The sequence below is a fragment of the Taudactylus pleione genome, unplaced genomic scaffold (assembly GCF_031769625.1).
Source record: "Taudactylus pleione unplaced genomic scaffold, aTauple2 ptg000707l, whole genome shotgun sequence".
Classification (NCBI taxonomy): domain Eukaryota; kingdom Metazoa; phylum Chordata; class Amphibia; order Anura; family Myobatrachidae; genus Taudactylus; species Taudactylus pleione.
In genome coordinates, this window is record NW_028285109.1 from 16,405,308 (window position 1) to 16,420,660 (window position 15,353).

Here is a 15,353-nt window from a genome sequence, read left to right on the forward strand (position 1 = left end):
CCCTTCAATTTTGTCTTCATCAAGTGAAATGCATGCTCAATCGGATTCAGGTCAGGGGATTGACTTGGCCATTGCATAACATTCCACTTTTTAGCCTTAAAAAACTTTGGTTGCTTTTGCAGTATGCTTCGGGTCACTGTCCATCTGCACTGTGAAGAGCCGTCCAATGAGTTCTGAAGCATTTGACTGAATATGAGCATATAATATTGCCTGAAACACTTCAGAATTCATTCTGCTGCTTTTGTCAGCAGTCACATCATCAATAAATACAAGGGAACCAGTTCCATTGGCAGCCATACATGCCCACGCCATGACACTACCACCACAATGCTTCACTGATGAGGTGGTATGTTTTGGATCATGAGCAGTTCCTTTCCTTCTCCATACTCTTCTCTTTCCATCACTCTGGTACAAGTTGATCTTTGTCTCATCTGTCCATAGGATGTTGTTCTAGAACTGTAATGGCTTTTTTAGATGTTGTTTGGCAAACTGTAATCTGGTCTTCCTGTTTTTGAGGCTCACCAATGGTTTACATCTTGTGGTGAACCCTCTATATTCACTCTTGTGAAGTCTTCTCTTGATTGTTGACTTTGACACATATACACCTACCTCCTGGACAGTGTCATTGATTTGGCCAACTGTTGTGAAGGGGTTTTACTTCACCAGGGAAGCAGCCCAGTATCTCTAATACCCTGCGAGTGTCTTCACTGCATCTGCGATTAAAATAATACTCTGGGGGGCGTGGCTTAGCAGGCTATGGAGAAGGACGCATGCCGTGGGAGCTCCTAACTGGCGTCCCACTGTATTCTAGCCAGCACTTCACGGTAGTTACCGGGTGACCCTCACAGAATTCTACATGGGCGCCTCCAGAGTGGTGCTGCATCCAGAGGTGCGGTCTGCAGAGCTGCATAAGCGCCCCCAGTGCTCTCGCGGGTTGTGGCCTCACTTCCCTTTGTAAGCAGGGACCTCTAGTTGATGGAGCCGCTGCCGGGGATACCCACGACTGGGAGAAGGGACCATGCTGTCTCACATTGGGAGCTGCTTCCCCCTCACCTCTGTGCTCATATTAGGCTGCGTAATCTGATTTGCTACAGGGTCAGGCTGCCGCTGATAGAGAACAGCTTCTTTGACCTTCCAGTCTTCTGGTGCTTGGCGGCCATCTTTTCTGGGAGGCGCCCAGACGCAGCAGGAGCTGGGAGAGCTGCTAGAAGAGCTCTAACAAGAGCTGAAATGTTTTCATCTAGTCTGCACTGGATATCAATAGCCTATTCTACACATATTTCTAATGGGCAGTGGTGATTTCAGAAGAATAAAAGTGGTTTCATCATCCTTACCACTTACTTGCATATATTTTCTATATTATTTATATTGAATCACTCTGGTGTCTGCTCCTGTTTTACCAAAGACTCAAATACTGCATGCCCTGGCATTGTGAGCAGTCTACACGTTAAACTTAATGTTGGGATTGATCCTGATTCTCCGTAATCAACTTCTCAATTTCACTGATGATGCTCTGGCTCCCTCCTGCGGAGGTTTGCTGCAATTTCCCTTTCTATTTACTGGCTCAGTTTTTATGGGATGCCTCAATAGGTGTGTATCCCTCCCAGACATGTTTTGGATCCCCTGATAAGAAAATGCCTGTTATGCCATGAACACATTGTGTAGAGGAACCTGACATATGACACCTACCCTTTTCTAGGCCAATATATGTTAATTTCTGTGGAATATATTAAGACATCACTTCATGGGGAGATGCAGTACTGCTAAGAAATCTTCTGCCACTCCAGCTAAATCATCTCAAACTGTGACATTTAATACTTTGTTCGGGGCTACATCAGTTTCTACACCTGAGTCTGTTAGCCAGAGATCCCCATCCATGGCCTTCGGCAGCTCTGAACATGTAGCGACACCTGACCCTTGGCCTCGCCTCGCCTATCTCCGTCTTCCCAGAATGTGGGATCGGAAGTCAATGAGATATTGTCACATCTACGTTTTTTACCGACACGACAGGATATCCAGCAGGACTTGCAACTTATGGACCAGCGTCTGCAGGAAACAGTCAAGAATCATATTGCAACAATTCAAGCAGATCTCACGCATGTCGCTGACCAAGTTGAGTCACTGGAAAACCACACGGAGATGGACAGTAAATTTGTGGACTTAGATGCTGCTTATCACCGCCAGTCTAGACTACTGATTGACATGCAGTGCCGGCTAGATGATATAGACAACAAGGGGCGCAGAAACAATCTCAGGGTCTGATTGGCGCTCTAACTAAGATCTTTAATAAGCTACTGAAGGCAGCTCCAGATTCACAGATTCGGTTTGACTGAGCTCATCGGGCATTGCGACCTAAGAGTTTGCCTTCGGAAAGGTTGCGGGACATTATATGTCGTCTTCCAAAGAAGAAATTCTAAAAAAGGGTCGATTGGCTGAGGGGATATAATTTGATGGCCATCAGATACAGGTCTTTCAGGACTTATCCTGACATACGCTGCAGCAGAGACATCTACTTCGGCCTCTTCTCGATGAACTAAGGAAGCGGAACATTAGGTTTCATTGGGGGTTTCCTCTCAGCATCCAGGTAGTCCATGAGGAGGCTTTATGTGTTCTCAAAGAATATGAAAATGTGCCGATGTTTTGTTCCACACAGGGTCTACCAACAGTCTCCTTGCCAAACTGATTAGACCCTTCGGAGCTGTCTATCCCTGCTACTGCCCGGGAGGAGGTGTGACAGAAGGTCAACAATTCTAGACGCAGAACACGTCACACACCTGCAGTTGAATCACCGGCTGTATCATGAACTCTGTTATCTCTGTCTGGTGTACATACCATCTTAAGTAAATCAGTTTTAACTTGTGTGCTATTTCTATGCTGTTTCTCTCTCATTTTTACATTAACGATTATTGCTGATGTCGTTAACATTTATTGTATTGATTGAATATTATTTTATAGTCAGACTAGGGTAGGATTTTTTTTATTTATTTACATTTTTTCTTCATTTATTCTCTAGGTTTTCCTTCTTATACATACTCTTAGGAACACTATATTTTCCACAGAAGACGTATATCTGTATGTTCAGTTTGTTTCTGTTAAGTTTAATTTAGGCTATTATGATTATTAGAGATGTATCCCATGTCACGATGGGTTCTACTATAGGTGTCATGTACACTATTACCCTCAAACACCCCGCTCTCTGCTCTGTATATGTTGACTGTAATCCCTTTTGGGCTTTTCACAGCTTCTAATGCAGAGATTTCATATTATTTGGTTATCCATTTTTAATTTCTGATGTTTTTGCTCAGTTCTCTGAGCACTCTGAGCCTGATTCAGAGACGGACGCTTTAAAAGGGCTCTCGCTCTGAATCAGGGCGTTTTTTTTTTTTTGAGCGGCCAGGTTGATGGTCGCGATGGTCAAGACCATCGGGACCATCGGGCTTGCGATGAGACCCATGTGGTAGGGTCTCGTGGCCGCAAGCCCCAGAGAGCTTCTGGCTCTAACAGAGCAGGAAGCTCTCTCACTGACATCACTGGTGATGTCAGTGGGGCCGCCCACAAACTGCAGGCGTTTGCTTGGGAACGCCTCCATTTGTGAAGCCACCCCCCGGCCACGCCTACCAAATGGGGCGAGCTGTCAATCACCATCGACAGCTCGCCCCCTTTGGTGCGAGACCTGGAGCGACGGAGCACCCATGGGCACACATCGACCCGGTTGCGAGCGCTCAGCGCTTGTGACCGGGTCTGAATCAGGCCCTCTGTTTGTTCTGTTGTTTTTTCTGTTTGTATCCCCTTGTTTTTCCCTATCTCCCCCTCCTTTTTCCCTTTTATTACAGTTGACAGACGATTAGTTATTGGCAGAATGGGTATGAGCTTCATGAAGATCTGTACACCACCAGGTTTGTTTCATTTTCTTTAAATATGGTGATGTTATCTGTATTCTCCAATAACATTAAGGGGTCTATTTACTAAGCAGTGTTAGGAGACTGAGTGAAAAGTGATAAGCTGCCAGCCAGTCAGCTTCCAACTGTCATTTTTCAAACACAGCCTGTGAGATGACAGTTGGGAGCTGACTGGCTGGCACCTTATCACTTACTTATCACTTTTCACTGTCTCTTATCACTGCTTAGTACATAGACCCCTAAGGGTCTTAGGGGTCTATTTACTAAGCAGTGTTAGGAAACAGAGTGAAAAGTGATAAGGTGCCAGCCAATAAGCTCCCAACTGCCATCTCACAGGTTGTGTTTGAAGAAATGACAGTTGGGAGCAGATTGGCTGGCACCTTATCACTTTTCACTCTATCTCCTAACACTGCTTAGTAAATAGACCCTTTAGGGCCTCATTTATCAACGAGTTTATCACTCAAAACTAGTGATAAATATCACTTTTTATGATAAATGGTGCTCAGCCAATCAGCTCCCAACTGTCAACTGTTAGAAAAATGACAGTTGGCAGCTGATTGGCTGAGCCCCATTTATCATAAAAAGTGATATTTATCACTAGTTGTTGATAAATGAGGCTGTCAATATCCTGGAGAAACGGACTAGACTTCTCCATTTGCTTCATGTAGATAAGGTAGACATTGCATTTCTACAGGAAACGCATTTTAGGAGCGATACCACCCCTAAAATACCATCCCGTGATTTTCATTTTGGCTACTTTAAGCACTACTCTGCCACCAGGGCTAGGCGGGTGGCCATTTGTTCTCTAACAATTTGAGATTGTCAGATGTTCAGGAGGTACCTATAGGGGATGGTAGAGGACTTCTTCTTAAGACCACAATAGCTGGACAGCAATACACTTTAGCGAATCTCTATTTACCTAACACAGGACAATAATTATACCTTCTATTCCCTACCCCATAGGTCATACTCCCGTATTGATTATTTTTTTGTTTGCCATTCACATCTTGAATTATTGGCAGATGCTACTGTTGGCCAGATTATGGGCTCGGACCACGCCCCCATTACCTTATAGTTATGACCTAGCTGCTCTCCACCACGCCACTGGCGTTGGGTGTTCAACAAACAGTTCCTAAGAGATATCAATTGTAGAACACAAATCAAAACATTTCTTCCAACGTAACTGATGATGTTTCTCCGATATCGATATGGGAGGCTCACAAATGTGTCATCAGGGGAAAGTGTATGCAATTGGGATCTTTCCTAAAAAAAACCCAGAAAACTGAATGTAGAGATATGTGACTCTCAAAGATGAAGAATTTGGAATGGGCCCAAAAGAATATATTGGCCTCATATGTGTTTGTGGAATTATAAAAAACGAGGGAGGCACCTAATACTTTGTTATTTGAAGGGGTTAGGAAAGTGTACGGACATTTTAGATATAAATACTATCAGTGGGGGAATCATCCTGGGAAGTTGCTGGCAAGAGCCCTTCGTGCACAGAGGTCCCAGACCTACATATATACAGAAACTCAAGAATTCTGCTGGTGCTCTATGTGTTCTTCGGACTCGGAGATAGCAAAGATATTTCAGACATACTACTCAAATCTATATAATTTGACTCAGACATGTTCGGACTCAGATGTCGTGCGTCACGAGTCGGAGGTTCAGAGGTACTTGGATGATATAGGGTTCCCCATTCTTCCAGAGGCGACGGTTCATGCTCTGGAGCTACCTTTTACGGAGACTGAATAGTCTGAGGCTCTTAAAGTGACCCCACAATGGTAAAAGCCCGGGGCCGGATGGGTTCCCCATCGCTTAGGAAGGGGATGGGCTGCACATCCTAATATTAAACATGATAATAGGTGCTACCATTCTGATACCTGTAGATCTACAGCAAAAAAGAAAGTGGGGAGGAGCAGGTGCACACTATAAGCACTAAGAATATGAATGATCAAAATATCTATATACTGTAGACTGCAATAATTAACATGGTTTTAAATGTAAGGTTTCTTAGTACATGTGTGGCCAAAGATGTTTGCCGACCTTCCACGTCACGGCGAACCTTATATAAGTGGGTCCCTAACATCTCTAATACTGACACACTAATTAATTTATCTAGGACTTACCTATCATAGAGCCCATTAGATGTGTGTACTGCAATGCAAGGACCCATACCAGTTAAAATCACCTGGGGCAGGTAGGAAGAGTGCTAGCCCAAAGAAGGGGTCTCGCCTTCAGAATGTACCTTAAATACACACACACAGGAAAAGGGAGGGGCTGGGCTGCACATCCTAATATTAAAAATGATAATAGGTGCTACCATGCTGAGACCAGTAGTTCTACAGCATAAAATAAAGGGGGGAGGAGCAGGTGCACACTATAAGCACTAAGAATACGAATGATCAAAATATCTATAATAGACTGCAATAATTAAAATGGTTTTAAATGTAAGGTGTCTTAGTACATAATTTGGCCAAAGATGTTTGCCCACCTGCCACGTCACGGCGAACCTTATATAGGTGGGTCCCTAACATCTCTAATATTGACACACTAATTAATTTATCTAGGACTTACCTATCATAGGGCCCATTAGATGTGTGTACTGCAATGCATTATAAGAATTTCCAGGATAGGTTGGTCCCCCTTCTTCTAAGGGCTTGTAACGCCGTTTCGGAAGAGACACCGTTCTCGGTCCAGTCCCTGGGTACTCACATAACTGTCATACCTAAAGAGGCCAAATATCCTTGTTTACTGGACAGTTATAGACCTATCTCACTTTTAAATGTTGACATTAAATTGCATGCAAAACTTTTGGCTAATCGCCTTAAACAGTGGTTACCTAGTATAGTCCATTCCGATCAGGTCGGTTTTGTACCAGGGAGAGAAGCTAAGGATAATACCACTAAGGTTATAGATTTAATATCATATGCGACTACCAATAATATCCCAATGGTACTTCTCTCCACGGACGCAGAAAAGGCCTTTGATCAGGTGGACTGGGGCTTTATGTCGGCAGTGTTTAAAAGATTGGGTTTAGGGAACTTATTCCTTCGAAAAATTCTTTCACTATATAGAGCACCCTCGGCACGGGTTAGGGTTAATGGGGTCCTGTCGGATATTGTACATATTACTAATGGCACGCAACAGGGTTGTCCCCTCTCACCCTTAATTTTGGTGCTCTGCATGGAGCCATCAGGAGCAATCCCAAAATAACGGGTGTAACAGTAGGCTCTCAAGATTATCATCTTGCTCTTTTCACGGATCACTTACTAGCGGTCATAACAAATCCAGTAATGTCTCTCCCCAACCTCATGGGGGAATTTGGCCGTTTTAGCCAATTCTCAAACTTTAAAATTAATTATAACAAGTCCACAGCTCTGAATATTACTGCCTCTCTGGTGACCGTTTTGGCACTCCTGTCCTCATTCCCTTTCTCTTGGCATCCCACCCATCTGAAATATCTAGGTACAGTATATTGATACCACGCAAGCTATCTAGATTATGTGTTTTAAATCATATTCCTCTTCTGAATAGGATACGATTAGACTTCTCACAATGGCTACCGCAGAAATTTTCCTGGTAAGGTAGAATGAATATTGTAAGATTAATGTACTTCCTAGATTACTATATTTGTTCCAAACAGTGCCTATCAATCTTCCTACCCCTTTATTTATCAACTGTTCATAATGTTATTCGAGATTTTGTGTGGAATGGCAGGAAGCCGAGATTCAAGCACCAGATATTGTTCCGACAGAAATTATTAGGGGGTAGACAACTTCCCATGGTTTTGGCATATTACCAGGCTACTGTCCTTCATAGGATAGTGGATTGGTATCGGAATGCGCAAGAGAAGTAGTGGGGTGCCATAGAATCAGCATCTACCAATTTACATTTAGATATTATTCTGTGGTGCTCCAAATTGATAAGAACACCTCATCCGACTGTGGGACCAACTCTGGCGATGTGGAGAAAGTTGAGTACGAGACCAAATGTGTCCTCTGTGATTTCTCCCCTCACCCCTATAATATTTAATCCCCTTTTCACCCCCGGCGACTCGGGGCAAGTGGCATCTCGGTGGACAGCTTTAGGTTTACACAGATTGGGCAGCTGAGTATCAGGAGGAGTAATTAAGTCCTTTGCTGTTCTATCTGAGGTTAGATTGTCTAAGCAAGACCACTGGTTCTGTCTACAAACACGTAATTCTACCTCCTCTTTGGAAGATACAGCCCAATTCGGTAGACCTCTAACCCCTTTTGAATCCATTTGTACAAGTGTTACTAACCCCAAACATGTTGTTTCCACTATTTACCAAATGATCCTGGCTAGTTCTCTTTCTGATGAGACATCCTTTCAGGTAGCGTGGGATAAGGATATGGAGACCAAAAATATTCAGATTAATTGTAATAAGGTATTTCAATATGCCAGTGCATGTTCGTCTAGTTTAGAAGTTATAGAAACACAATATAAAGTTCTAATAAGGTGGTATCGCTGTCTCCCCTTTGCTGGAGATGCAAAAAAGATAGAGGTACAATGCTCCATATCTGGCCGGATTGTCCATTGATTTCATCTTTTTGGACTGTGGTCATAACTTTGGCATTGGAGATTCTGGGTTTTTCAGTTCCCACAAGCCCTAATTTTTGGTTACTGTCAAATACTACCATTCCTCTGTGTAGGTATAAAAAAAATTCTCCTCAAACATATGAACAATGCCGCTAGAGCAGTAGATCCGCTACGCTGGCGATCTTCCCAGCTACCTACTGTTTGGGATTGGTGTCAAAGATTAGATTTTTATATGCAAATGGGTGACGTATTTCACACGGCCCCAGGGGCACAACCTGATTTCACTGCTCGGTGGTTTAGTTGCCTAGACTTTAAACTTACCTCCTCCTATAAAGCACTGATCTCACGAGGCTCAGATTGATTGACATTCCTATATTGCTTTGACAGATTTTGTTATTTTATGCCCTGTGACACCGCTGATATTTTAGATAATGCTGGGTGCCCTGCTAGTAATCACAGTATTTTCATTGTATTTCCTTTACCCCCCCTTGTAATGTTTCTAGTATGATATTTACTAAGTTTTAAAGAACTGAAGGTTCACAATTGTTATAGTATGTGACTTTATGTTTATTGTATATTTATATACTGAAGTATAATTTTTTTGTGCGGTGTGATCCTATTGGGTCCTGTTTGATTGTGCGGTCACGATATTTGCTGGAAATGTAAAAGTTATTTTGAAAAATGTAAATAAAGAATTTATATAAAATAATTCTCAATGTAACAAATAATACAGTACGCTAATCCTCTCAGGATGTCTCAGTCACGCTGGTTGGCTCACGGCCTATGGGATACACATAGTAGGTGTATGAGATAACATTAAACAAATTAGGCTTATCAGAAGAGGACTCTTTAGCCTGGAGAATGCAGGTGTAAATCGCCCTGGATGGAATATCCAAAGTTGGAAATGAATGAATACAGCAGATATAAGTTTCCATCTTGTGTATGAGGAAAAATAAATCTTTGAAAAAAAAAAATGGACAAAATCATATCATACAATAAATATATTAAAAAAGCACCAATCAGTTTTAACAATGAATCAGCAATTAGTAGTGGGTATAGCTAGTGGTGGTGGTGACCGCCAACAGCAGCATGTGTTTGTACCATACTTGCCTCATCTCCCGGAATACCAGGTGGATCTCCTGGACACCCCGGAAGAGTGGGCAAATCTCCGGTCGCTGTATTCGGTATGCAGTCAGGAAGCCGGCGGACTTCGTACCGACAGCCTACTTCCCGATGAGGGTTAAATGACAAGCATCTAAACCTAGACGCCTGTCATTTTACCGACGCCGGGAGAGCGGAATCCCGATCGAAGTGATGCCAAGCACGGACAGCCGCGGGGGTGGGTTAGGTTTAGGGCTCCCATGAGAGGATTTAGGGTTTGGCAGTTGGGAAGGTGGTGGGAGTTAGGTTTAGGCACTTAGAGGGGGGATTACAGTTAGGCACCCCTAAGGAGGGTCAGGGTTAGGGGGTGGAGGTTAGGTTAGTGAATACTCACCTGGGGGCGATCGGGATTTTCACTCATGTCAACCAGCCGCTGTTGGGATTCCAACCGCCGGACGCTTGTCCGGCGGTTGGAATCCTGACAGCGGCTGGCTGACATGGGTGAAAATCCCGATCATACCAATTCCCTGTATTCTGCCAATGTTATGCTTCCCCTTACTACCTGTTACACCTCTCCAGTCATAAGTAACAGTTTCGGGAATATATATTTGCTTTTTAAAGTTGGGGGTAATTCTCGGTGATATCTATATTATATATCTATACTTATATTTATGTGGTTAAAAAACTTATTTTTTATTTTTTTTTATAGTTGGAGGCATATGTAGGTCCAGAACCCTTATCTTCTCTTTGTTTCAGTATCCTGAAACAAGTTGTATGCTTGGTCTAAGCATTGTTGGGGTGCAAAATAGAGTTAAAGGTGCAGACTAAAGTGCACACTAATATTATTTATGGTTTAGACAAAATGGGAAGAAATAAGAAGGAAGTATCAAAAGTACATCGTTTCCATGTGTTATGATTTCTATAGTATATTTAGTTAGTTATATTGTAGGTGAAAAATGTACCGGGAAACACTTCTACAAGGGCAAAATGCAGCAATCTCCTCCAAGATGCCATTACTTTTCATCTCTCTGCTTTGTGTGTCCTGCTTGCTACTCTTGCTTCCGAAAACAAATCGATAACGTGCTTACTTTAGGATTGGCCATTGGTGATTAGCAACCATGGATGGCAACCAGTTTCACCATCGATGGGAGGCCACAGATGTTAAACAATGGCTAATCCCGGTCATGGTCTTTGAATGTGCACAGTTCAACCATTGATGGTTTCTTACTGATCGGTTAAAACCATAGATGGCAGAGATGCAGATAGTCAACCCATTGGGCCTTATTCAGAAGTGGGCACAGTGGTCATATGCACGCAAATGGACAATGTTTTTTTTCTATTTTCTACCACACATGCGTCCCGATTGTCTGCGAACAGAGAGGCAGTACAGATTCCAGTGCACGTACATAGAATTGTACAGGTAGTGTATGGGATGGTGACTGGGAGGTAGCAGGACAGTGGGAAAATCTGGCACAGGTAGAGATCTTATGGGAGTGTTGCATCTGCATCCGCCTCAGAATCAACCTCATTATCTCTCCTTCACCCACCTCTCAGCACGTTTTTTTGTTCAACTTGGCTTATTAAAAAGCTTTGCAGTTTCTAGTGATTTGTATAAACAATTACTCCTTCTGTCACTTCCAAATAGCATTCTCCCATTTTACAATCTAACCCCATCCATTGCACTCTCCTGTCTGATTCATCTATCCCTATGTAATCCCATTATCATCCCTCCATGTGCACAATAACCCACCTACTTCCACCATCTCTCTCTCCAACAGATCAGCTTAACGAAGTTCTTCTTTACCGAGTCACTCTTCCCATTTCTAGCCTGATGACAAAATCTCCTCTATTTCTGGGCCCCACATACAATACTTCTTTCCCCCACCATGTAGCTGAAATCCTCCCAACCTCATTCACATCTCTCTGCTTCTATCACCCCCTGCCCTTTTCCTCCATACTGAAACACTAGATCAGTCTGCAACAAGCTCACATTCAATCATGACACATTACTATAATCACTCGTGTCCCTTTGGCATTACTGAAATGTGGCTCTCTGCTTAGACTGCTGCTCTTAGCTATGAAGGTCTCTTTTCCAAACACACTGTTCCCTCCGCTGGTTGTCAAGGTGTAGAGAAGGCTGCACACTGTCCCTAAACTGTTATTTCGGTCGATCCCTTTTTCTCCTCCTGATGTCTATACCATCCATCACTTCTCTCCAGTTATCTATTGCCCCTCAGACAGAGTCTCTCAGTTATTTGGCAAGGTTATAGCTTGGCTCTCTTACCTCCTATCCACTGACTCTAAACTCCTTTTAATCTCAACTCAGAGGTGAAGAAAATATCTACCAACCATCATGAAGGACATTCCCTTGTGTGCTCCTGTTTCATCTACACATTCCAACTTGTTCTTGTCCCACTCTCTGACCATAACTCATTTCCTTCTGCCTCACCTGGTCTCCTGTGCCAAAATACATAAGCGCACAATACCTCTGTCACCATTGACATTAACCTCTCCTCAGGTCCCCATGACCACTGCCTTGATGCTATCCTTTACTGCACCACAACTTTACCTCACATATCCAGTCCCTTTCTTTAAGTCACTGTCTTCTTGCAAACAATGTTAGCATACATTTCTCGCTCACTCAGTACATTACCAAGACTATTGTGCTTTCACATGTTTAGTCCTGGAGAGGTATTTATTTAACAGTTTCTTATATAGCACAGCATATTCCATTGCATTTTACAATTGGAAACAACAGTAATACAACAAAACTGGGTAATAACAGACAGACAGCCATGGCCAAAAGTTGAGAATGACACAAGTATTAGTTTTCACAACGTTTGCGGCTCATTGTTTTTAGACCTCTGTCAGATGTTAGTATGGTATACTGAAGTAAAATTACAAGCAATTCATAAGTGTCAAAGGCTTTTATTGACAATTACATTAAGTTTATGGAGAGAGTCAATACTTGCAGTGTTGACCCTTCTTTTTCAAGACCTCTGACAGCATGCCAGGGCGAATTACAATCAACTTCTGGGCCACATACTGACTGATGGTTGCTCATTCTTGCCTAATCAATGCTTGGAGTTTGTCAGAATTTGTGAGTTTTTGTTTGTCCACCCAACCCTCTTGAGGACTGACCACAAGTACTCAATGGGATTAAGGTCTGTGAAGTTTCCTGGCCATGGACTTAAAATTTCAATGTTTTGTTCCCCGAGCCACTTAGTTATCACTTTTGCCTTATGGCAAGGGGCTCCATCATGCTGGAAAAGGCATTGTTTGTTACCAAACTGTTCTTGGATGGTTGGGAGAAGTTGCTCTTTTAGGATGTTTTGGTACCATTCTTTATTCATGGCTGTGTTCTTAGGCAAAATTGTGACTGAGCCCACTCCCTTGGTTGAGAAGCATTGATTAGGCGAGAATGGGCGACCATCAGTGGGTATGTGGCCCAGAAGTTGATTGTAATTCGCCCTGGCATGCTGTCAGAGGTCTTGAAAAAGAAGGGTCAACACTGCAAGTATTGACTCTTTGCATAAACTTAGTGTAATTGTCAATAAAAGCCTTTGACACTTATGAAATGTTTGTAATTTTTCTTCAGTATACCATAGTAACATCTGACAAAAAGGTCTAAAAACACTGAAGAGGGCCCTGCTCGCAAGTTTACAATCTATTCGGAATAGGCATTGATACACAAGGATAGAATGATAGAGGATGTAGATCCCGATTAATCATTTTGCAGTGAAACCCATACAAGACAGTGGTAACTTCATGAAAGGATATTCAGTTGGGGTTTTCAGTTTTGATTATGGAAAGCTGTTTTTGTGTTTTATGAGATATATTGTATGCACAATATCAACTATGCATCCAGTATTTTTCAAGACCTTACAGCCAGGAACACAACAAAACTTGATCTTCTTGTATCAGAGAAGGATGTATGACAATAAGGCAATTAGTACGATTTTTCATGAATATGTTGAGCAGTAATGCCATCGGGGCCCAGTGGAATCAATATTTAAGCAACCTCATAGCCTGTATGTTCGTTAGAGATCATAGCACCCAACATGGCAAATTATCCATACATTTAATAAATGACTAGGTAAGAGGTGGAAGTCTCTTGCCCAATTCAATGTGTTGACTGTCAGAGGAAACTTAGGAACTGTAAGCTAAAGAGTTACAAAATCCATTAAGTTTCCAGTGAACATACCTTTAGAAAAAAAAAAACGAAAAAAAAAAACACTCGTTTAGCCTTCATAAACCTGATAAAATGCTAATATCTCAATAATTGTTGCAAACAAAATGTGTTGGTGTACTTTTTTAGATTATAGCCACACAATGTAGGGAAAGAACAGAAAGCAGCCTAGGGTAGAGTAACATGCCTTAAGTGGAGAAAAATAGACATGCAGATGCTTAGTATCATCAGAGGCGGCTATTGTAAGGGGCTGATGAGTAGAAACCTAACCAGGGTTCTTGGCACACAAGGCAAAATGAAAAATGGCACCCCCCCAAAAATAGTTATTTAAAAGCATATACAATGACACTGACTTCCCCTCCAAGGATTGATGGAGTTGGGGCACTTAGACGGAGTGGAATAAGATTCTCTCAGTCCTGGACAAGTTCTGGTGTCTAATGTCTTGCAGTTGGGATATGGGTGAAACAGAGCAGGCAGCCAGTAATGAGTCTTCACAGATTAATTACTGTAGAAATGGCAGATGACTTCTCACGAGTTGAGGTAGGAGGACAACAGGCAATATAGAAAGATTTAATCAAACCAAAAAAAATTAATTTATTCCCCATTCTATCCTAGGAAAAAAAGGCCAATGTAGCTACAGGAAGGGAGGAAAAAGGAAGGTGGAGGTGCTAACAGTTAGTTGGATTGTGCCGTGTCTGCAAACCTACAATTGGGATACTGTAATTCTTGCTTTCCACTTACCACTTTTAGGTTATGACAACTACAATGGCTTGCAAAAGTATTCAAACTCCCTAACTCAAATTTATCTGTTATACAAATGGAAGATTGCTAGACCGTATTTGTATTGCAAACCAGACACACTTAAACAAATTTTAAACTACATTGTCTGCAGATTTAATTTTTTTTAGACTTAAAAATGCTTGCATAAGTATTCAACCCCATGCTGTAGAAGCTACAAGTTTACACAGATGAAATATATTGCCATCAAAATTTACTTTACATTAGCTTCTATCTGTAAATCATTAAATAGGGTTAAGGTTTGTGGATAAAATACCTCCTTATGCAAACATTGGACTTCAAACCCCAAGAAGAAAAAAAAAAAAAAAAAAAAAAACAACAGTTGTCCTGTTTGACCCACTAATTCATAAAATGTAACCTTTATAGAGTACAATTAAAATATGCAAGCTAAATCAGTGAAATATTAAAAACAACAGCAAGTGTATAAAAAGGTGAATAAAGTGATTTTAAAAAAAATTGACCCAATATGTGTTTGTTATTGTACATTAGCAGCATCTGTTTTATATTCGGTGTTGTTTGAGTTTATGCTGGTAATCCAGTTCAATACTAACATGTTAATATATTACACATAATAAAGATTGTTAATCGTACGAGGGATGGCTATAGTTTACACTTTATTGTGGCAGATTCCCCTCCAGCAATATTCTCAATATAGTGTCATATGTATAAACACCTTATTCATATTAAGATGTTATCGGAGCACAGAAGAACAATCTGATATTATAAATCAGTATACTGATTTATCATAGGTATTTGTAATCTACCAAATTCCTTCTGCTAAATCAACAGTTGATTACAGCCAC